A 24,658-nucleotide genomic window follows, 5' to 3' on the forward strand; every position below is an offset into this window, starting at 1 on the left:
GACAGGCCATGGAGACATGGGAGCCTTGCTACGCTGATGGGCGGGATGGAAATTGCCAACAGGCACTCTGGAGAAGTGTACGGTGTGTCCTGAAGCAAGTAATAAACACAGCTCAGAGAGCATAGGGCACTTCCACTCATGGGCGTATAAATTGGGAAAACTAAAAATCAACAAGACACAGGCACCCCAAACTTTACGGCTGCTCTGTTTCCAAGAACCGCCACTTCGGTACACCTTCAGTATCCCAGGAAAGAGAAAAATGGATAAAGAAATGGTGGTACTTGGCACAATGGAATATCACTCAGCCATGAAATCAGTGTCATAAGGCTAGTTAGCAGCATGATGAGTGGATTTAGCGACGATGATTCTAAGTGAAATAAGTCACACAGAAAAAGACCCTTATCCTAAGATATCGCTTATAGAGGGAATGTCAAAATCGCTACACTTGAATTGACTTACAAAACAGAACAGAGTCACACCTTTAGAAGACACACTATGGCTGCTTAACGGGAAAGGTGAGGTGGGGTGATGCATAAAACAAGGGTTTGAAATTAGCTCAGAGACCGTTCCATAAGCCAAATATGTAATAGACAAGGCCTACTCCCTGCTCAGTGAACTGGACTCAACACCCCCTAGTCACCGCACAAGAATATATCTGACTAGTAAGAATCTGAAAACCTATGTATCGATATCTCTCTGCAAGTGAATCAAGAGGGTGTAAAGCGGCATAAACACAGCAGGGAAAAGCAGTCAAGCCCCATTCTAAACACAAATTACTTTAAAAAACCCACAAAACAAAGACAGTGAAAGAGAGAGAAATTCTTACAAAATCCGTTCAGGGTCTCTGATGCAACCTGGATTGACCGTATCTAGACCCACAGCTAGATGAGACATAAGGCTGGACAGTCTTGGGGCTGAGAGGATTAGTGAGGTTGGGTGAGCAAACGCAGATACTTTAAAGTAATACCGCGGGGTACCCACCCCACGGGTCTCAAATCTCCAGGTACAAGGACATCTTCCTACATCAAAACATGCATGGGAAACCCAGAAGATGGTATGCTGTGAGATCGGGAAAAGTTTCTAAAAGGCACCTCATTTCTCCTCTCCTTGTGCTCGGGTTCGCCATTCCAGCCTCTTGACTAACCATCTCCCTACTTGGAGAATCAGCACCTTTAACCTCCTGTTTCGTACAGGTTGCAATTTGTCCTGAGGATGAACGGGAAGACGGGGAACCAACGAGAGACTAGCCCTAGGTGTTGGGACAGGCACAGGTCACTCCATTTTCCCATCAGGAAGAAGAATGAACCACAGGCTCAGCCTGCCCCCCAGAACCAAAATAGGGCCTGAAGCAATCCTGCGCTTTTGCGGCCAGCTCCCAAAAAAGCGAGTAGACAAATGGAGCTCAGGGGCACTGCAATTCACAAACGTGCAGAGTTATAAATGATAACACTCGTCCACAAATATATTGAGGGAAAACAACCAAGAGGATTTGAAAGCAAGGCAGATTTGCAGGAAACAGATTTCAGGAGGTAGATTCGACTCGCCTTTAAAGCACATGAAAAGCGGCAAAACGTTGACAATGATGCCCTTTTTGGCCAACCAAGCAAGCCGGAAGGGCAAATCAGCGCTACAAAGAAGTCTCGCTTGCCCTCGGTCAAAAGGGCCATGCTGAAAAAAGTGTAAAAACCAGAAAAGCAGGACAGGCCATGGAGACATGGGAGCCTTGCTACGCTGATGGGCGGGATGTAAATTGCCAACAGGCACTCTGGAGAAGTGTACGGTGTGTCCTGAAACAAGTAATAAACACAGCTTAGAGAGCATAGGGCACTTCCACTCATGGGCGTATAAATTGGGAAAACTAAAAATCAACAAGACACAGGCACCCCAAACTTTACGGCTGCTCTGTTTCCAAGAACCTCCACTTCGGTACACCTTCAATATCCCAGGAAAGAGAAAAATGGATAAAGAAATGGTGGTACTTGGCACAATGGAATATCACTCAGCCATGAAATCAGTGTCATAAGGCTAGTTAGCAGCATGATGAGTGGATTTAGCGACGATGATTCTAAGTGAAATAAGTCACACAGAAAAAGACACTTATCCTAAGATATCGCTTATAGAGGGAATGTCAAAATCGCTACACTTGAATTGAATTACAAAACAGAACACAGTCACACCTTTAGAAGACACACTATGGCTGCTTAACGGGAAAGGTGAGGTGGGTTGATGCATAAAACAAGGGTTAGAAATTAGCTCAGAGACCGTTCCATAAGCCAAATATGTAATAGAGAAGGCCTACTCCCTGCTCAGTGAACTCGACTCAACACCACCTAGTCACCGCACAAGAATATATCTGACTAGTAAGAATCTGAAAACCTATGTATCGATATCTCTCTGCAAGTGAATCAAGAGGGTGTAAAGCGGCATAAACACAGCAGGGAAAAGCAGTCAAGCCCCATTCTAAACACAAATTACTTTAAAAAACCCACAAAACAAAGACAGTGAAAGAGAGACAAATTCTTACAAAATCCGTTCAGGGTCTCTGATGCAACCTGGATTGACCGTATCTAGACCCACAGCTAGATGAGACATAAGGCTGGACACTCTTGGGGCTGAGAGGATTAGTGAGGTTGGGTGAGCAAACGCAGATACTTTAAAGTAATACCGCGGGGTACCCACCACATAGGTCTCAAATCTCCAGGTACAAGGGCATCTTCCTACATCAAAACATGCATGGGAAACCCAGAGGATGGTATGCCGTGAGATCGGGAAAGGTTTCTAAAACGCACCTCATTTCTCCTCTCCTTGTGCTCGGGTTCGCCATTCCAGCCGCTTGACTAACCATCTCCCTACTTGGAGAATCAGCACCTTTTACCTCCTGTTTCGTACAGGTTGCAATTTGTCCTGAGGATGAACGGGAAGACGGGGAACCAACGAGAGACTAGCCCTAGGTGTTGGGACAGGCACAGGTCACTCCATTTTCCCATCAGGAAGAAGAATGAACCACAGGCTCAGCCTGCCCCCCAGAACCAAAATAGGGCCTGAAGCAATCCTGCGCTTTTGCGGCCAGCTCCCAAAAAAGCGAGTAGACAAATGGAGCTCAGGGGCACTGCAATTCACAAACGTGCAGAGTTATAAATGATAACTCTCGTCCATAAATATATTGAGGGAAGGCAACGAAGAGGATTTGAAAGCAAGACAGATTTGCAGGAAACAGATTTCAGGAGGTACATTCGAATCGCCTTTAAAGCACATGAAAAGCGGCAAAACGTTGACAATGATGCCCTTGGCCAAAAAGGGCGTATGCGTTTTTTCCTGAATATATTCAGGAAAAAACGCATACGCCCTTTTTGGCCAACCAAGCAAGCCGGAAGGGCAAATCAGCGCTACAAAGTAGTCTCGCTTGCCCTCGGTCAAAAGGGCCATGCTGAAAAAAGTGTAAAAACCAGAAAAGCAGGACAGGCCATGGAGACATGGGAGCCTTGCTACGCTGATGGGCGGGATGTAAATTGCCAACAGGCACTCTGGAGAAGTGTACGGTGTGTCCTGAAACAAGTAATAAACACAGCTGAGAGAGCATAGGGCACTTCCACTCATGGGCGTATAAATTGGGAAAACTAAAAATCAACAAGACACAGGCACCCCAAACTTGACGGCTGCTCTGTTTCCAAGAACCTCCACTTCGGTACACCTTCAATATCCCAGGAAAGAGAAAAATGGATAAAGACATGGTGGTACTTGGCACAATGGAATATCACTCAGCCATGAAATCAGTGTCATAAGGATAGTTAGCAGCATGATGAGTGGATTTAGCGACGATGATTCTAAGTGAAATAAGTCACACAGAAAAAGACACTTATCCTAAGATATCGCTTATAGAGGGAATGTCAAAATCGCTACACTTGAATTGAATTACAAAACAGAACAGAGTCACACCTTTAGAAGACACACTATGGCTGCTTAACGGGAAAGATGAGGTGGGTTGATGCATAAAACAAGGGTTTGAAATTAGCTCAGAGACCGTTCCATAAGCCAAATATGTAATAGACAAGGCCTACTCCCTGCTCAGTGAACTGGACTCAACACCCCCTAGTCACCGCACAAGAATATATCTGACTAGTAAGAATCTGAAAACCTATGTATCGATATCTCTCTGCAAGTGAATCAAGAGGGTGTAAAGTGGCATAAACACAGCAGGGAAAAGCAGTCAAGCCCCATTCTAAACACTAATTACTTTAAAAAACCCACAAAACAAAGACAGTGAAAGAGAGAGAAATTCTTACAAAATCCGTTCAGGGTCTCTGATGCAACCTGGATTGACCGTATCTAGACCCACAGCTAGATGAGACATAAGGCTGGACACTCTTGGGGCTGAGAGGATTAGTGAGGTTGGGTGAGCAAACACAGATACTTTAAAGTAATACAGCAGGGTACCCACCCCATGGGTCTCAAATCTCCAGGTACAAGGGCATCTTCCTACATCAAAACATGCATGGGAAACCCAGAGGATGGTATGCCGTGAGATCGGGAAAGGTTTCTAAAACGCACCTCATTTCTCCTCTCCTTGTGCTCGGGTTCGCCATTCCAGCCGCTTGACTAACCATCTCCCTACTTGGAGAATCAGCACCTTTTACCTCCTGTTTCGTACAGGTTGCAATTTGTCCTGAGGATGAACGGGAAGACGGGGAACCAACGAGAGACTAGCCCTAGGTGTTGGGACAGGCACAGGTAACTCCATTTTCCCATCAGGAAGAAGAATGAACCACAGGCTCAGCCTGCCCCCCAGAACCAAAATAGGGCCTGAAGCAATCCTGCGCTTTTGCGGCCAGCTCCCAAAAAAGCGAGTAGACAAATGGAGCTCAGGGGCACTGCAATTCACAAACGTGCAGAGTTATAAATGATAACTCTCGTCCATAAATATATTGAGGGAAGGCAACGAAGAGGATTTGAAAGCAAGGCAGATTTGCAGGAAACAGATTTCAGGAGGTACATTCGACTCGCCTTTAAAGCACATGAAAAGCGGCAAAACGTTGACAATGATGCCCTTGGCCAAAAAGGGCGTATGCGTTTTTTCCTGAATATATTCAGGAAAAAACGCATACGCCCTTTTTGGCCAACCAAGCAAGCCGGAAGGGCAAATCAGCGCTACAAAGAAGTCTCGCTTGCCCTCGGTCAAAAGGGCCATGCTGAAAAAAGTGTAAAAACCAGAAAAGCAGGACAGGCCATGGAGACATGGGAGCCTTGCTACGCTGATGGGCGGGATGGAAATTGCCAACAGGCACTCTGGAGAAGTGTACGGTGTGTCCTGAAGCAAGTAACAAACACAGCTTAGAGAGCATAGGGCACTTCCACTCATGGGCGTATAAATTGGGAAAAGTAAAAATCAACAAGACACAGGCACCCCAAACTTTACGGCTGCTCTGTTTCCAAGAACCGCCACTTCGGTACACCTTCAATATCCCAGGAAAGAGAAAAATAGATAAAGAAATGGTGGTATTTGGCACAACGGAATATCACTCAGCCATGAAATCAGTGTCATAAGGCTAGTTAGCAGCATGATGAGTGGATTTAGCGACGATGATTCTAAGTGAAATAAGTCACACAGAAAAAGACCCTTTTCCTAAGATATTGCTTATAGAGGGAATGTCAAAATCGCTACACTTGAACTGAATTACAAAACAGAACAGAGTCACACCTTTAGAAGACACACTATGGCTGCTTAACGGAAATGGTGAGGTGGGGTGATGCATAAAACAAGGGTTTGAAATTAGCTCAGAGACCGTTCCATAAGCCAAATATGTAATAGACAAGGCCTACTCCCTGCTCAGTGAACTGGACTCAACAACCCCCTAGTCACCGCACAAGAATATATCTGACTAGTAAGAATCTGAAAACCTATGTATCGATATCTCTCTGCAAGTGAATCAAGAGGGTGTAAAGCGGCATAAACACAGCAGAGAAAAGCAGCCAAGCCCCATTCTAAACAGAAATTACTTTAAAAAACCCACAAATCAAAGATAGTGAAAGAGAGAGAAATTCTTACAAAATCCGTTCAGGGTCTCTGATGCAACCTGGATTGACTGTATCTAGACCCACAGCTAGATGAGACATAAGGCTGGACACTCTTGGGGCTGAGAGGATTAGTGAGGTTGGGTGAGCAAACAGGGATAATTTAAAATAATACAGCAGGGTACCCACCCCATGGGTCTCAAATCTCCAGGTACAAGGGCATCTTCCTACATCAAAACATGCATGGGAAACCCAGAGGATGGTATGCCGTGAGATCGGGAAAGGTTTCTAAAACGCACCTCATTTCTCCTCTCCTTGTGCTCGGGTTCGCCATTCCAGCCGTTTGACTAACCATCTCCCTACTTGGTGAATCACCACCTTTTACCTCCTGCTTCGTACAGGTTGCAATTTGTCCTGAGGATGAACGGGAAGACGGGGAACCAACGAGAGACTAGCCCTAGGTGTTGGGACAGGCACAGGTCACTCCATTTTCCCATCAGGAAGAAGAATGAACCACAGGCTCAGCCTGCCCCCCAGAACCAAAATAGGGCCTGAAGCAATCCTGCGCTTTTGCGGCCAGCTCCCAAAAAAGCGAGTAGACAAATGGAGCTCAGGGGCACTGCAATTCACAAACGTGCAGAGTTATAAATGATAACTCTCGTCCATAAATATATTGAGGGAAGGCAACGAAGAGGATTTGAAAGCAAGGCAGATTTGCAGGAAACAGATTTCAGGAGGTACATTGGACTCGCCTTTAAAGCACATGAAAAGCGGCAAAACGTTGACAATGATGCCCTTGGCCAAAAAGGGCGTATGCGTTTTTTCCTGAATATATTCAGGAAAAAACGCATACGCCCTTTTTGGCCAACCAAGCAAGCCGGAAGGGCAAATCAGCGCTACAAAGAAGTCTCGCTTGCCCTCGGTCAAAAGGGCCATGCTGAAAAAAGTGTAAAGACCAGAAAAGCAGGACAGGCCATGGAGACATGGGAGCCTTGCTACGCTGATGGGCGGGATGGAAATTGCCAACAGGCACTCTGGAGAAGTGTACGGTGTGTCCTGAAGCAAGTAACAAACACAGCTTAGAGAGCATAGGGCACTTCCACTCATGGGCGTATAAATTGGGAAAAGTAAAAATCAACAAGACACAGGCACCCCAAACTTTACGGCTGCTCTGTTTCCAAGAACCTCCACTTCGGTACACCTTCAATATCCCAGGAAAGAGAAAAATAGATAAAGAAATGGTGGTATTTGGCACAACGGAATATCACTCAGCCATGAAATCAGTGTCATAAGGCTAGTTAGCAGCATGATGAGTGGATTTAGGTACGATGATTCTAAGTGAAATAAGTCACACAGAAAAAGACATTTATCCTAAGATATCGCTTATAGAGGGAATGTCAAAATCGCTACACTTGAATTGACTTACAAAACAGAACAGAGTCACACGTTTAGAAGACACACTATGGCTGCTTAACGGGAAAGGTGAGGTGGGGTGATGCATAAAACAAGGGTTTGAAATTAGCTCAGAGACCGTTCCATAAGCCAAATATGTAATAGACAAGGCCTACTCCCTGCTCAGTGAACTGGACTCAACACCCCCTAGTCACCGCACAAGAATATATCTGACTAGTAAGAATCTGAAAACCTATGTATCGATATCTCTCTGCAAGTGAATCAAGAGGGTGTAAAGCGGCATAAACACAGCAGGGAAAAGCAGCCAAGCCCCATTCTAAACACAAATTACTTTAAAAAACCCACAAAACAAAGACAGTGAAAGAGAGAGAAATTCTTACAAAATCCGTTCAGGGTCTCTAATGCAAACTGGATTGACCATATCTAGACCCACAGCTGGATGATACATAAGGCTGGACACTCTTGGGGCTGAGAGGATTAGTGAGGTTGGGTGAGCAAACACAGATACTTTAAAGTAATACAGCAGGGTACCCACCCCATGGGTCTCAAATCTCCAGGTACAAGGGCATCTTCCTACATCAAAACATGCATGGGAAACCCAGAGGATGGTATGCCGTGAGATCGGGAAAGGTTTCTAAAACGCACCTCATTTCTCCTCTCCTTGTGCTCAGGTTCGCCATTCCAGCCGCTTGACTAACCATCTCCCTACTTGGAGAATCAGCACCTTTTACCTCCTGTTTCGTACAGGTTGCAATTTGTCCTGAGGATGAACGGGAAGATGGGGAACCAACGAGAGACTAGCCCTAGGTGTTGGGACAGGCAAAGGTCACTCCATTTTCCCATCAGGAAGAAGAATGAACCACAGGCTCAGCCTGCCCCCCAGAACCAAAATAGGGCCTGAAGCAATCCTGTGCTTTTGCGGCCAGCTCCCAAAAAAGCGAGTAGACAAATGGAGCTCAGGGGCACTGCAATTCACAAACGTGCAGAGTTATAAATGATAACTCTCGTCCATAAATATATTGAGGGAAGGCAACGAAGAGGATTTGAAAGCAAGGCAGATTTGCAGGAAACAGATTTCAGGAGGTACATTCGACTCGCCTTTAAAGCACATGAAAAGCGGCAAAACGTTGACAATGATGCCCTTGGCCAAAAAGGGCGTATGCGTTTTTTCCTGAATATATTCAGGAAAAAACGCATACGCCCTTTTTGGCCAACCAAGCAAGCCGGAAGGGCAAATCAGCGCTACAAAGAAGTCTCGCTTGCCCTCGGTCAAAAGGGCCATGCTGAAAAAAGTGTAAAAACCAGAAAAGCAGGACAGGCCATGGAGACATGGGAGCCTTGCTACGCTGATGGGCGGGATGGAAATTGCCAACAGGCACTCTGGAGAAGTGTACGGTGTGTCCTGAAGCAAGTAATAAACACAGCTCAGAGAGCATAGGGCACTTCCACTCATGGGCGTATAAATTGGGAAAACTAAAAATCAACAAGACACAGGCACCCCAAACTTTACGGCTGCTCTGTTTCCAAGAACCGCCACTTCGGTACACCTTCAGTATCCCAGGAAAGAGAAAAATGGATAAAGAAATGGTGGTACTTGGCACAATGGAATATCACTCAGCCATGAAATCAGTGTCATAAGGCTAGTTAGCAGCATGATGAGTGGATTTAGCGACGATGATTCTAAGTGAAATAAGTCACACAGAAAAAGACCCTTATCCTAAGATATCACTTATAGAGGGAATGTCAAAATCGCTACACTTGAATTGACTTACAAAACAGAACAGAGTCACACCTTTAGAAGACACACTATGGCTGCTTAACGGGAAAGGTGAGGTGGGGTGATGCATAAAACAAGGGTTTGAAATTAGCTCAGAGACCGTTCCATAAGCCAAATATGTAATAGACAAGGCCTACTCCCTGCTCAGTGAACTGGACTCAACACCCCCTAGTCACCGCACAAGAATATATCTGACTAGTAAGAATCTGAAAACCTATGTATCGATATCTCTCTGCAAGTGAATCAAGAGGGTGTAAAGCGGCATAAACACAGCAGGGAAAAGCAGCCAAGCCCCATTCTAAACACAAATTACTTTAAAAAACCCACAAAACAAAGACACTGAAAGAGAGAGAAATTCTTACAAAATCCGGTCAGGGTCTCTGATGCAACCTGGATTGACCATATCTAGACCCACAGCTAGATGAGACATAAGGCTGGACACTCTTGGGGCTGAGAGGATTAGTGAGGTTGGGTGAGCAAACGCAGATACTTTAAAGTAATACCGCGGGGTACCCACCCCATGGGTCTCAAATCTCCAGGTACAAGGGCATTTTCCTACATCAAAACATGCATGGGAAACCCAGAGGATGGTATGCCGTGAGATCGGGAAAGGTTTCTAAAACGCACCTCATTTCTCCTCTCCTTGTGCTCGGGTTCGCCATTCCAGCCGCTTGACTAACCATCTCCCTACTTGGAGAATCAGCACCTTTTACCTCCTGTTTCGTACAGGTTGCAATTTGTCCTGAGGATGAACGGGAAGACGGGGAACCAACGAGAGACTAGCCCTAGGTGTTGGGACAGGCACAGGTCACTCCATTTTCCCATCAGGAAGAAGAATGAACCACAGGCTCAGCCTGCCCCCCAGAACCAAAATAGGGCCTGAAGCAATCCTGCGCTTTTGCGGCCAGCTCCCAAAAAAGCGAGTAGACAAATGGAGCTCAGGGGCACTGCAATTCACAAACGTGCAGAGTTATAAATGATAACTCTCGTCCACAAATATATTGAGGGAAGGCAACGAAGAGGAATTTAAAGCAAGGCAGATTTGCAGGAAACAGATTTCAGGAGGTAGATTCGACTCGCCTTTAAAGCGCATGAAAAGCGGCAAAACGTTGACAATGATGCCCTTGGCCAAAAAGGGCGTATGCGTTTTTTCCTGAATATATTCAGGAAAAAACGCATACGCCCTTTTTGGCCAACCAAGCAAGCCGGAAGGGCAAATCAGCGCTACAAAGAAGTCTCGCTTGCCCTCGGTCAAAAGGGCCATGCTGAAAAAAGTGTAAAAACCAGAAAAGCAGGACAGGCCATGGAGACATGGGAGCCTTGCTACGCTGATGGGCCGGATGTAAATTGCCAACAGGCACTCTGGAGAAGTGTACGGTGTGTCCTGAAGCAAGTAACAAACACAGCTTAGAGAGCATAGGGCACTTCCACTCATGGGCGTATAAATTGGGAAAACTAAAAATCAAAAAGACACAGGCACCCCAAACTTTACGGCTGCTCTTTTTCCAAGAACGACCACTTCGGTACACCTTCAATATCCCAGGAAAGAGAAAAATGGATAAAGAAATGGTGGTACTTGGCACAATAGAATATCACTCAGCCATGAAATCAGTGTCATAAGGGTAGTTAGCAGCATGATGACTGGATTTAGCGACGATGATTCTAAGTGAAATAAGTCACACAGAAAAAGACACTTATCCTAAGATATCGCTTATAAAGGGAATGTCAAAATCGCTACACTTGAATTGACTTACAAAACAGAACAGAGTCACACCTTTAGAAGACACACTATGGCTGCTTAACGGGAAAGGTGAAGTTGGTTGATGCATAAAACAAGGGTTTGAAATTAGCTCAGAGACCGTTCTATAACCCAAATATGTAATAGACAAGGCCTACTCCCTGCTCAGTGAACTGGACTCAACACCCCCTAGTCACCGCACAAGAATATATCTGACTAGTAAGAATCTGAAAACCTATGTATCGATATCTCTCTGCAAGTGAATCAAGAGGGTGTAAAGCGGCATAAACACAGCAGGGAAAAGCAGTCAAGCCCCATTCTAAACACAAATTACTTTAAAAAACCCACAAAACAAAGACAGTGAAAGAGAGAGAAATTCTTACAAAATCCGTTCAGGGTCTCTGATGCAACCTGGATTGACCGTATCTAGACCCACAGCTAGATGAGACATAAGGCTGGACAGTCTTGGGGCTGAGAGGATTAGTGAGGTTGGGTGAGCAAACGCAGATACTTTAAAGTAATACCCCGGGGTACCCACCCCATGGGTCTCAAATCTCCAGGTACAAGGACATCTTCCTACATCAAAACATGCATGGGAAACCCAGAAGATGGTATGCTGTGAGATCGGGAAAAGTTTCTAAAAGGCACCTCATTTCTCCTCTCCTTGTGCTCGGGTTCGCCATTCCAGCCGCTTGACTAACCATCTCCCTACTTGGAGAATCAGCACCTTTAACCTCCTGTTTCGTACAGGTTGCAATTTGTCCTGAGGATGAACGGGAAGACGGGGAACCAACGAGAGACTAGCCCTAGGTGTTGGGACAGGCACAGGTCACTCCATTTTCCCATCAGGAAGAAGAATGAACCACAGGCTCAGCCTGCCCCCCAGAACCAAAATAGGGCCTGAAGCAATCCTGCGCTTTTGCGGCCAGCTCCCAAAAAAGCGAGTAGACAAATGGAGCTCAGGGGCACTGCAATTCACAAACGTGCAGAGTTATAAATGATAACTCTCGTCCACAAATATATTGAGGGAAGGCAACGAAGAGGAATTTAAAGCAAGGCAGATTTGCAGGAAACAGATTTCAGGAGGTAGATTCGACTCGCCTTTAAAGCGCATGAAAAGCGGCAAAACGTTGACAATGATGCCCTTGGCCAAAAAGGGCGTATGCGTTTTTTCCTGAATATATTCAGGAAAAAACGCATACGCCCTTTTTGGCCAACCAAGCAAGCCGGAAGGGCAAATCAGCGCTACAAAGAAGTCTCGCTTGCCCTCGGTCAAAAGGGCCATGCTGAAAAAAGTGTAAAAACCAGAAAAGCAGGACAGGCCATGGAGACATGGGAGCCTTGCTACGCTGATGGGCCGGATGTAAATTGCCAACAGGCACTCTGGAGAAGTGTACGGTGTGTCCTGAAGCAAGTAACAAACACAGCTTAGAGAGCATAGGGCACTTCCACTCATGGGCGTATAAATTGGGAAAACTAAAAATCAAAAAGACACAGGCACCCCAAACTTTACGGCTGCTCTTTTTCCAAGAACGACCACTTCGGTACACCTTCAATATCCCAGGAAAGAGAAAAATGGATAAAGAAATGGTGGTACTTGGCACAATAGAATATCACTCAGCCATGAAATCAGTGTCATAAGGGTAGTTAGCAGCATGATGACTGGATTTAGCGACGATGATTCTAAGTGAAATAAGTCACACAGAAAAAGACACTTATCCTAAGATATCGCTTATAAAGGGAATGTCAAAATCGCTACACTTGAATTGACTTACAAAACAGAACAGAGTCACACCTTTAGAAGACACACTATGGCTGCTTAACGGGAAAGGTGAAGTTGGTTGATGCATAAAACAAGGGTTTGAAATTAGCTCAGAGACCGTTCTATAACCCAAATATGTAATAGACAAGGCCTACTCCCTGCTCAGTGAACTGGACTCAACACCCCCTAGTCACCGCACAAGAATATATCTGACTAGTAAGAATCTGAAAACCTATGTATCGATATCTCTCTGCAAGTGAATCAAGAGGGTGTAAAGCGGCATAAACACAGCAGGGAAAAGCAGTCAAGCCCCATTCTAAACACAAATTACTTTAAAAAACCCACAAAACAAAGACAGTGAAAGAGAGAGAAATTCTTACAAAATCCGTTCAGGGTCTCTGATGCAACCTGGATTGACCGTATCTAGACCCACAGCTAGATGAGACATAAGGCTGGACAGTCTTGGGGCTGAGAGGATTAGTGAGGTTGGGTGAGCAAACGCAGATACTTTAAAGTAATACCCCGGGGTACCCACCCCATGGGTCTCAAATCTCCAGGTACAAGGACATCTTCCTACATCAAAACATGCATGGGAAACCCAGAAGATGGTATGCTGTGAGATCGGGAAAAGTTTCTAAAAGGCACCTCATTTCTCCTCTCCTTGTGCTCGGGTTCGCCATTCCAGCCGCTTGACTAACCATCTCCCTACTTGGAGAATCAGCACCTTTAACCTCCTGTTTCGTACAGGTTGCAATTTGTCCTGAGGATGAACGGGAAGACGGGGAACCAACGAGAGACTAGCCCTAGGTGTTGGGACAGGCACAGGTCACTCCATTTTCCCATCAGGAAGAAGAATGAACCACAGGCTCAGCCTGCCCCCCAGAACCAAAATAGGGCCTGAAGCAATCCTGCGCTTTTGCGGCCAGCTCCCAAAACAGCGAGTAGACAAATGGAGCTCAGGGGCACTGCAATTCACAAACGTGCAGAGTTATAAATGATAACACTCGTCCACAAATATATTGAGGGAAAACAACCAAGAGGATTTGAAAGCAAGGCAGATTTGCAGGAAACAGATTTCAGGAGGTAGATTCGACTCGCCTTTAAAGCACATGAAAAGCGGCAAAACGTTGACAATGATGCCCTTTTTGGCCAACCAAGCAAGCCGGAAGGGCAAATCAGCGCTACAAAGAAGTCTCGCTTGCCCTCGGTCAAAAGGGCCATGCTGAAAAAAGTGTAAAAACCAGAAAAGCAGGACAGGCCATGGAGACATGGGAGCCTTGCTACGCTGATGGGCGGGATGTAAATTGCCAACAGGCACTCTGGAGAAGTGTACGGTGTGTCCTGAAACAAGTAATAAACACAGCTTAGAGAGCATAGGGCACTTCCACTCATGGGCGTATAAATTGGGAAAACTAAAAATCAACAAGACACAGGCACCCCAAACTTTACGGCTGCTCTGTTTCCAAGAACCGCCACTTCGGTACACCTTCAATATCCCAGGAAAGAGAAAAATGGATAAAGAAATGGTGGTACTTGGCACAATGGAATATCACTCAGCCATGAAATCAGTGTCATAAGGCTAGTTAGCAGCATGATGAGTGGATTTAGCGACGATGATTCTAAGTGAAATAAGTCACACATAAAAAGACACTTATCCTAAGATATCGCTTATAGAGGGAATGTCAAAATCGCTACACTTGAATTGAATTACAAAACAGAACACAGTCACACCTTTAGAAGACACACTATGGCTGCTTAACGGGAAAGGTGAGGTGGGTTGATGCATAAAACAAGGGTTAGAAATTAGCTCAGAGACCGTTCCATAAGCCAAATATGTAATAGAGAAGGCCTACTCCCTGCTCAGTGAACTCGACTCAACACCACCTAGTCACCGCACAAGAATATATCTGACTAGTAAGAATCTGAAAACCTATGTATCGATATCTGTCTGCAAGTGAATCAAGAGGGTGTAAAGCGGCATAAACACAGCAGGGAAAAGCAGTCAAGCCCCATTCTAAACACAAATTACTTTAAAAAACCCACAAAACAAAGACAGTGAAAGAGAGACAAATTCTTACAAAATCCGTTCAGGGTCTCTGATGCAACCTGGATTGACCGTATCTAGACCCACAGCTAGATGAGACATAAGGCTGGACACTCTTGGGGCTGAGAGGATTAGTGAGGTTGGGTGAGCAAACGCAGATACTTTAAAGTAATACCGCGGGGTACCCACCACATAGGTCTCAAATCTCCAGGTACAAGGGCATCTTCCTACATCAAAACATGCATGGGAAACCCAGAGGATGGTATGCCGTGAGATCGGGAAAGGTTTCTAAAACGCACCTCATTTCTCCTCTCCTTGTGCTCGGGTTCGCCATTCCAGCCGCTTGACTAACCATCTCCCTACTTGGAGAATCAGCACCTTTTACCTCCTGTTTCGTACAGGTTGCAATTTGTCCTGAGGATGAACGGGAAGACGGGGAACCAACGAGAGACTAGCCCTAGGTGTTGGGACAGGCACAGGTCACTCCATTTTCCCATCAGGAAAAAGAATGAACCACAGGCTCAGCCTGCCCCCCAGAACCAAAATAGGGCCTGAAGCAATCCTGCGCTTTTGCGGCCAGCTCCCAAAAAAGCGAGTAGACAAATGGAGCTCAGGGGCACTGCAATTCACAAACGTGCAGAGTTATAAATAACTCTCGTCCATAAATATATTGAGGGAAGGCAACGAAGAGGATTTGAAAGCAAGGCAGATTTGCAGGAAACAGATTTCAGGAGGTACATTCGACTCGCCTTTAAAGCACATGAAAAGCGGCAAAACGTTGACAATGATGCCCTTGGCCAAAAAGGGCGTATGCGTTTTTTCCTGAATATATTCAGGAAAAAACGCATACGCCCTTTTTGGCCAACCAAGCAAGCCGGAAGGGCAAATCAGCGCTACAAAGAAGTCTCGCTTGCCCTCGGTCAAAAGGGCCATGCTGAAAAAAGTGTAAAAACCAGAAAAGCAGGACAGGCCATGGAGACATGGGAGCCTTGCTACGCTGATGGGCGGGATGGAAATTGCCAACAGGCATTCTGGAGAAGTGTACGGTGTGTCCTGAAGCAAGTAATAAACACAGCTCAGAGAGCATAGGGCACTTCCACTCATGGGCGTATAAATTGGGAAAACTAAAAATCAACAAGACACAGGCACCCCAAACTTTACGGCTGCTCTGTTTCCAAGAACCGCCACTTCGGTACACCTTCAGTATCCCAGGAAAGAGAAAAATGGATAAAGAAATGGTGGTACTTGGCACAATGGAATATCACTCAGCCATGAAATCAGTGTCATAAGGCTAGTTAGCAGCATGATGAGTGGATTTAGCGACGATGATTCTAAGTGAAATAAGTCACACAGAAAAAGACACTTATCCTAAGATATCGCTTATAGAGGGAATGTCAAAATCGCTACACTTGAATTGACTTACAAAACAGAACAGAGTCACACCTTTAGAAGACACACTATGGCTGCTTAACGGGAAAGGTGAGGTGGGGTGATGCATAAAACAAGGGTTTGAAATTAGCTCAGAGACCGTTCCATAAGCCAAATATGTAATAGACAAGGCCTACTCCCTGCTCAGTGAACTGGACTCAACACCCCCTAGTCACCGCACAAGAATATATCTGACTAGTAAGAATCTGAAAACCTATGTATCGATATCTCTCTGCAAGTGAATCAAGAGGGTGTAAAGCGGCATAAACACAGCAGGGAAAAGCAGCCAAGCCCCATTCTAAACACAAATTACTTTAAAAAACCCACAAAACAAAGACACTGAAAGAGAGAGAAATTCTTACAAAATCCGGTCAGGGTCTCTGATGCAACCTGGATTGACCATATCTAGACCCACAGCTAGATGAGACATAAGGCTGGACACTCTTGGGGCTGAGAGGATTAGTGAGGTTGGGTGAGCAAACGCAGATACTTTAAAGTAATACCGCGGGGTACCCACCCCATGGGTCTCAAATCTCCAGGTACAAGGGCATTTTCCTACATCAAAACATGCATGGGAAACCCAGAGGATGGTATGCCGTGAGATCGGGAAAGGTTTCTAAAACGCACCTCATTTCTCCTCTCCTTGTGCTCGGGTTCGCCATTCCAGCCGCTTGACTAACCATCTCCCTACTTGGAGAATCAGCACCTTTTACCTCCTGTTTCGTACAGGTTGCAATTTGTCCTGAGGATGAACGGGAAGACGGGGAACCAACGAGAGACTAGCCCTAGGTGTTGGGACAGGCACAGGTCACTCCATTTTCCCATCAGGAAGAAGAATGAACCACAGGCTCAGCCTGCCCCCCAGAACCAAAATAGGGCCTGAAGCAATCCTGCGCTTTTGCGGCCAGCTCCCAAAAAAGCGAGTAGACAAATGGAGCTCAGGGGCACTGCAATTCACAAACGTGCAGAGTTATAAATGATAACTCTCGTCCACAAATATATTGAGGGAAGGCAACGAAGAGGAATTTAAAGCAAGGCAGATTTGCAGGAAACAGATTTCAGGAGGTAGATTCGACTCGCCTTTAAAGCGCATGAAAAGCGGCAAAACGTTGACAATGATGCCCTTGGCCAAAAAGGGCGTATGCGTTTTTTCCTGAATATATTCAGGAAAAAACGCATACGCCCTTTTTGGCCAACCAAGCAAGCCGGAAGGGCAAATCAGCGCTACAAAGAAGTCTCGCTTGCCCTCGGTCAAAAGGGCCATGCTGAAAAAAGTGTAAAAACCAGAAAAGCAGGACAGGCCATGGAGACATGGGAGCCTTGCTACGCTGATGGGCCGGATGTAAATTGCCAACAGGCACTCTGGAGAAGTGTACGGTGTGTCCTGAAGCAAGTAACAAACACAGCTTAGAGAGCATAGGGCACTTCCACTCATGGGCGTATAAATTGGGAAAACTAAAAATCAAAAAGACACAGGCACCCCAAACTTTACGGCTGCTCTTTTTCCAAGAACGACCACTTCGGTACACCTTCAATATCCCAGGAAAGAGAAAAATGGATAAAGAAATGGTGGTACTTGGCACAATAGAATATCACTCAGCCATGAAATCAGTGTCATAAGGGTAGTTAGCAGCATGATGACTGGATTTAGCGACGATGATTCTAAGTGAAATAAGTCACACAGAAAAAGACACTTATCCTAAGATATCGCTTATAAAGGGAATGTCAAAATCGCTACACTTGAATTGACTTACAAAACAGAACAGAGTCACACCTTTAGAAGACACACTATGGCTGCTTAACGGGAAAGGTGAAGTTGGTTGATGCATAAAACAAGGGTTTGAAATTAGCTCAGAGACCGTTCTATAACCCAAATATGTAATAGACAAGGCCTACTCCCTGCTCAGTGAACTGGACTCAACACCCCCTAGTCACCGCACAAGAATATATCTGACTAGTAAGAATCTGAAAACCTATGTATCGATATCTCTCTGCAAGTGAATCAAGAGGGTGTAAAGCGGCATAAACACAGCAGGGAAAAGCAGTCAAGCCCCATTCTAAACACAAATTACTTTAAAAAACCCACAAAACAAAGACAGTGAAAGAGAGAGAAATTCTTACAAAATCCGTTCAGGGTCTCTGATGCAACCTGGATTGACCGTATCTAGACCCACAGCTAGATGAGACATAAGGCTGGACAGTCTTGGGGCTGAGAGGATTAGTGAGGTTGGGTGAGCAAACGCAGATACTTTAAAGTAATACCCCGGGGTACCCACCCCATGGGTCTCAAATCTCCAGGTACAAGGACATCTTCCTACATCAAAACATGCATGGGAAACCCAGAAGATGGTATGCTGTGAGATCGGGAAAAGTTTCTAAAAGGCACCTCATTTCTCCTCTCCTTGTGCTCGGGTTCGCCATTCCAGCCGCTTGACTAACCATCTCCCTACTTGGAGAATCAGCACCTTTAACCTCCTGTTTCGTACAGGTTGCAATTTGTCCTGAGGATGAACGGGAAGACGGGGAACCAACGAGAGACTAGCCCTAGGTGTTGGGACAGGCACAGGTCACTCCATTTTCCCATCAGGAAGAAGAATGAACCACAGGCTCAGCCTGCCCCCCAGAACCAAAATAGGGCCTGAAGCAATCCTGCGCTTTTGCGGCCAGCTCCCAAAAAAGCGAGTAGACAAATGGAGCTCAGGGGCACTGCAATTCACAAACGTGCAGAGTTATAAATGATAACTCTCGTCCACAAATATATTGAGGGAAGGCAACGAAGAGGAATTTAAAGCAAGGCAGATTTGCAGGAAACAGATTTCAGGAGGTAGATTCGACTCGCCTTTAAAGCGCATGAAAAGCGGCAAAACGTTGACAATGATGCCCTTGGCCAAAAAGGGCGTATGCGTTTTTTCCTGAATATATTCAGGAAAAAACGCATACGCCCTTTTTGGCCAACCAAGCAAGCCGGAAGGGCAAATCAGCGCTACAAAGAAGTCTCGCTTGCCCTCGGTCAAAAGGGCCATGCTGAAAAAAGTGTAAAAACCAGAAAAGCAGGACAGGCCATGGAGACATGGGAGCCTTGCTACGCTGATGGGCCGGATGTAAATTGCCAACAGGCACTCTGGAGAAGTGTACGGTGTGTCCTGAAGCAAGTAACAAACACAGCTTAGAGAGCATAGGGCACTTCCACTCATGGGCGTATAAATTGGGAAAACTAAAAATCAAAAAGACACAGGCACCCCAAACTTTACGGCTGCTCTTTTTCCAAGAACGACCACTTCGGTACACCTTCAATATCCCAGGAAAGAGAAAAATGGATAAAGAAATGGTGGTACTTGGCACAATAGAATATCACTCAGCCATGAAATCAGTGTCATAAGGGTAGTTAGCAGCATGATGACTGGATTTAGCGACGATGATTCTAAGTGAAATAAGTCACACAGAAAAAGACACTTATCCTAAGATATCGCTTATAAAGGGAATGTCAAAATCGCTACACTTGAATTGACTTACAAAACAGAACAGAGTCACACCTTTAGAAGACACACTATGGCTGCTTAACGGGAAAGGTGAAGTTGGTTGATGCATAAAACAAGGGTTTGAAATTAGCTCAGAGACCGTTCTATAACCCAAATATGTAATAGACAAGGCCTACTCCCTGCTCAGTGAACTGGACTCAACACCCCCTAGTCACCGCACAAGAATATATCTGACTAGTAAGAATCTGAAAACCTATGTATCGATATCTCTCTGCAAGTGAATCAAGAGGGTGTAAAGCGGCATAAACACAGCAGGGAAAAGCAGTCAAGCCCCATTCTAAACACAAATTACTTTAAAAAACCCACAAAACAAAGACAGTGAAAGAGAGAGAAATTCTTACAAAATCCGTTCAGGGTCTCTGATGCAACCTGGATTGACCGTATCTAGACCCACAGCTAGATGAGACATAAGGCTGGACAGTCTTGGGGCTGAGAGGATTAGTGAGGTTGGGTGAGCAAACGCAGATACTTTAAAGTAATACCCCGGGGTACCCACCCCATGGGTCTCAAATCTCCAGGTACAAGGACATCTTCCTACATCAAAACATGCATGGGAAACCCAGAAGATGGTATGCTGTGAGATCGGGAAAAGTTTCTAAAAGGCACCTCATTTCTCCTCTCCTTGTGCTCGGGTTCGCCATTCCAGCCGCTTGACTAACCATCTCCCTACTTGGAGAATCAGCACCTTTAACCTCCTGTTTCGTACAGGTTGCAATTTGTCCTGAGGATGAACGGGAAGACGGGGAACCAACGAGAGACTAGCCCTAGGTGTTGGGACAGGCACAGGTCACTCCATTTTCCCATCAGGAAGAAGAATGAACCACAGGCTCAGCCTGCCCCCCAGAACCAAAATAGGGCCTGAAGCAATCCTGCGCTTTTGCGGCCAGCTCCCAAAACAGCGAGTAGACAAATGGAGCTCAGGGGCACTGCAATTCACAAACGTGCAGAGTTATAAATGATAACACTCGTCCACAAATATATTGAGGGAAAACAACCAAGAGGATTTGAAAGCAAGGCAGATTTGCAGGAAACAGATTTCAGGAGGTAGATTCGACTCGCCTTTAAAGCACATGAAAAGCGGCAAAACGTTGACAATGATGCCCTTTTTGGCCAACCAAGCAAGCCGGAAGGGCAAATCAGCGCTACAAAGAAGTCTCGCTTGCCCTCGGTCAAAAGGGCCATGCTGAAAAAAGTGTAAAAACCAGAAAAGCAGGACAGGCCATGGAGACATGGGAGCCTTGCTACGCTGATGGGCGGGATGTAAATTGCCAACAGGCACTCTGGAGAAGTGTACGGTGTGTCCTGAAACAAGTAATAAACACAGCTTAGAGAGCATAGGGCACTTCCACTCATGGGCGTATAAATTGGGAAAACTAAAAATCAACAAGACACAGGCACCCCAAACTTTACGGCTGCTCTGTTTCCAAGAACCGCCACTTCGGTACACCTTCAATATCCCAGGAAAGAGAAAAATGGATAAAGAAATGGTGGTACTTGGCACAATGGAATATCACTCAGCCATGAAATCAGTGTCATAAGGCTAGTTAGCAGCATGATGAGTGGATTTAGCGACGATGATTCTAAGTGAAATAAGTCACACATAAAAAGACACTTATCCTAAGATATCGCTTATAGAGGGAATGTCAAAATCGCTACACTTGAATTGAATTACAAAACAGAACACAGTCACACCTTTAGAAGACACACTATGGCTGCTTAACGGGAAAGGTGAGGTGGGTTGATGCATAAAACAAGGGTTAGAAATTAGCTCAGAGACCGTTCCATAAGCCAAATATGTAATAGAGAAGGCCTACTCCCTGCTCAGTGAACTCGACTCAACACCACCTAGTCACCGCACAAGAATATATCTGACTAGTAAGAATCTGAAAACCTATGTATCGATATCTGTCTGCAAGTGAATCAAGAGGGTGTAAAGCGGCATAAACACAGCAGGGAAAAGCAGTCAAGCCCCATTCTAAACACAAATTACTTTAAAAAACCCACAAAACAAAGACAGTGAAAGAGAGACAAATTCTTACAAAATCCGTTCAGGGTCTCTGATGCAACCTGGATTGACCGTATCTAGACCCACAGCTAGATGAGACATAAGGCTGGACACTCTTGGGGCTGAGAGGATTAGTGAGGTTGGGTGAGCAAACGCAGATACTTTAAAGTAATACCGCGGGGTACCCACCACATAGGTCTCAAATCTCCAGGTACAAGGGCATCTTCCTACATCAAAACATGCATGGGAAACCCAGAGGATGGTATGCCGTGAGATCGGGAAAGGTTTCTAAAACGCACCTCATTTCTCCTCTCCTTGTGCTCGGGTTCGCCATTCCAGCCGCTTGACTAACCATCTCCCTACTTGGAGAATCAGCACCTTTTACCTCCTGTTTCGTACAGGTTGCAATTTGTCCTGAGGATGAACGGGAAGACGGGGAACCAACGAGAGACTAGCCCTAGGTGTTGGGACAGGCACAGGTCACTCCATTTTCCCATCAGGAAAAAGAATGAACCACAGGCTCAGCCTGCCCCCCAGAACCAAAATAGGGCCTGAAGCAATCCTGCGCTTTTGCGGCCAGCTCCCAAAAAAGCGAGTAGACAAATGGAGCTCAGGGGCACTGCAATTCACAAACGTGCAGAGTTATAAATAACTCTCGTCCATAAATATATTGAGGGAAGGCAACGAAGAGGATTTGAAAGCAAGGCAGATTTGCAGGAAACAGATTTCAGGAGGTACATTCGACTCGCCTTTAAAGCACATGAAAAGCGGCAAAACGTTGACAATGATGCCCTTGGCCAAAAAGGGCGTATGCGTTTTTTCCTGAATATATTCAGGAAAAAACGCATACGCCCTTTTTGGCCAACCAAGCAAGCCGGAAGGGCAAATCAGCGCTACAAAGAAGTCTCGCTTGCCCTCGGTCAAAAGGGCCATGCTGAAAAAAGTGTAAAAACCAGAAAAGCAGGACAGGCCATGGAGACATGGGAGCCTTGCTACGCTGATGGGCGGGATGGAAATTGCCAACAGGCATTCTGGAGAAGTGTACGGTGTGTCCTGAAGCAAGTAATAAACACAGCTCAGAGAGCATAGGGCACTTCCACTCATGGGCGTATAAATTGGGAAAACTAAAAATCAACAAGACACAGGCACCCCAAACTTTACGGCTGCTCTGTTTCCAAGAACCGCCACTTCGGTACACCTTCAGTATCCCAGGAAAGAGAAAAATGGATAAAGAAATGGTGGTACTTGGCACAATGGAATATCACTCAGCCATGAAATCAGTGTCATAAGGCTAGTTAGCAGCATGATGAGTGGATTTAGCGACGATGATTCTAAGTGAAATAAGTCACACAGAAAAAGACACTTATCCTAAGATATCGCTTATAGAGGGAATGTCAAAATCGCTACACTTGAATTGACTTACAAAACAGAACAGAGTCACACCTTTAGAAGACACACTATGGCTGCTTAACGGGAAAGGTGAGGTGGGGTGATGCATAAAACAAGGGTTTGAAATTAGCTCAGAGACCGTTCCATAAGCCAAATATGTAATAGACAAGGCCTACTCCCTGCTCAGTGAACTGGACTCAACACCCCCTAGTCACCGCACAAGAATATATCTGACTAGTAAGAATCTGAAAACCTATGTATCGATATCTCTCTGCAAGTGAATCAAGAGGGTGTAAAGCGGCATAAACACAGCAGGGAAAAGCAGCCAAGCCCCATTCTAAACACAAATTACTTTAAAAAACCCACAAAACAAAGACACTGAAAGAGAGAGAAATTCTTACAAAATCCGGTCAGGGTCTCTGATGCAACCTGGATTGACCATATCTAGACCCACAGCTAGATGAGACATAAGGCTGGACACTCTTGGGGCTGAGAGGATTAGTGAGGTTGGGTGAGCAAACGCAGATACTTTAAAGTAATACCGCGGGGTACCCACCCCATGGGTCTCAAATCTCCAGGTACAAGGGCATTTTCCTACATCAAAACATGCATGGGAAACCCAGAGGATGGTATGCCGTGAGATCGGGAAAGGTTTCTAAAACGCACCTCATTTCTCCTCTCCTTGTGCTCGGGTTCGCCATTCCAGCCGCTTGACTAACCATCTCCCTACTTGGAGAATCAGCACCTTTTACCTCCTGTTTCGTACAGGTTGCAATTTGTCCTGAGGATGAACGGGAAGACGGGGAACCAACGAGAGACTAGCCCTAGGTGTTGGGACAGGCACAGGTCACTCCATTTTCCCATCAGGAAGAAGAATGAACCACAGGCTCAGCCTGCCCCCCAGAACCAAAATAGGGCCTGAAGCAATCCTGCGCTTTTGCGGCCAGCTCCCAAAAAAGCGAGTAGACAAATGGAGCTCAGGGGCACTGCAATTCACAAACGTGCAGAGTTATAAATGATAACTCTCGTCCACAAATATATTGAGGGAAGGCAACGAAGAGGAATTTAAAGCAAGGCAGATTTGCAGGAAACAGATTTCAGGAGGTAGATTCGACTCGCCTTTAAAGCGCATGAAAAGCGGCAAAACGTTGACAATGATGCCCTTGGCCAAAAAGGGCGTATGCGTTTTTTCCTGAATATATTCAGGAAAAAACGCATACGCCCTTTTTGGCCAACCAAGCAAGCCGGAAGGGCAAATCAGCGCTACAAAGAAGTCTCGCTTGCCCTCGGTCAAAAGGGCCATGCTGAAAAAAGTGTAAAAACCAGAAAAGCAGGACAGGCCATGGAGACATGGGAGCCTTGCTACGCTGATGGGCCGGATGTAAATTGCCAACAGGCACTCTGGAGAAGTGTACGGTGTGTCCTGAAGCAAGTAACAAACACAGCTTAGAGAGCATAGGGCACTTCCACTCATGGGCGTATAAATTGGGAAAACTAAAAATCAAAAAGACACAGGCACCCCAAACTTTACGGCTGCTCTGTTTCCAAGAACGG

Source organism: Eubalaena glacialis, chromosome 12 (assembly GCF_028564815.1).
Source record: "Eubalaena glacialis isolate mEubGla1 chromosome 12, mEubGla1.1.hap2.+ XY, whole genome shotgun sequence".
Classification (NCBI taxonomy): domain Eukaryota; kingdom Metazoa; phylum Chordata; class Mammalia; order Artiodactyla; family Balaenidae; genus Eubalaena; species Eubalaena glacialis.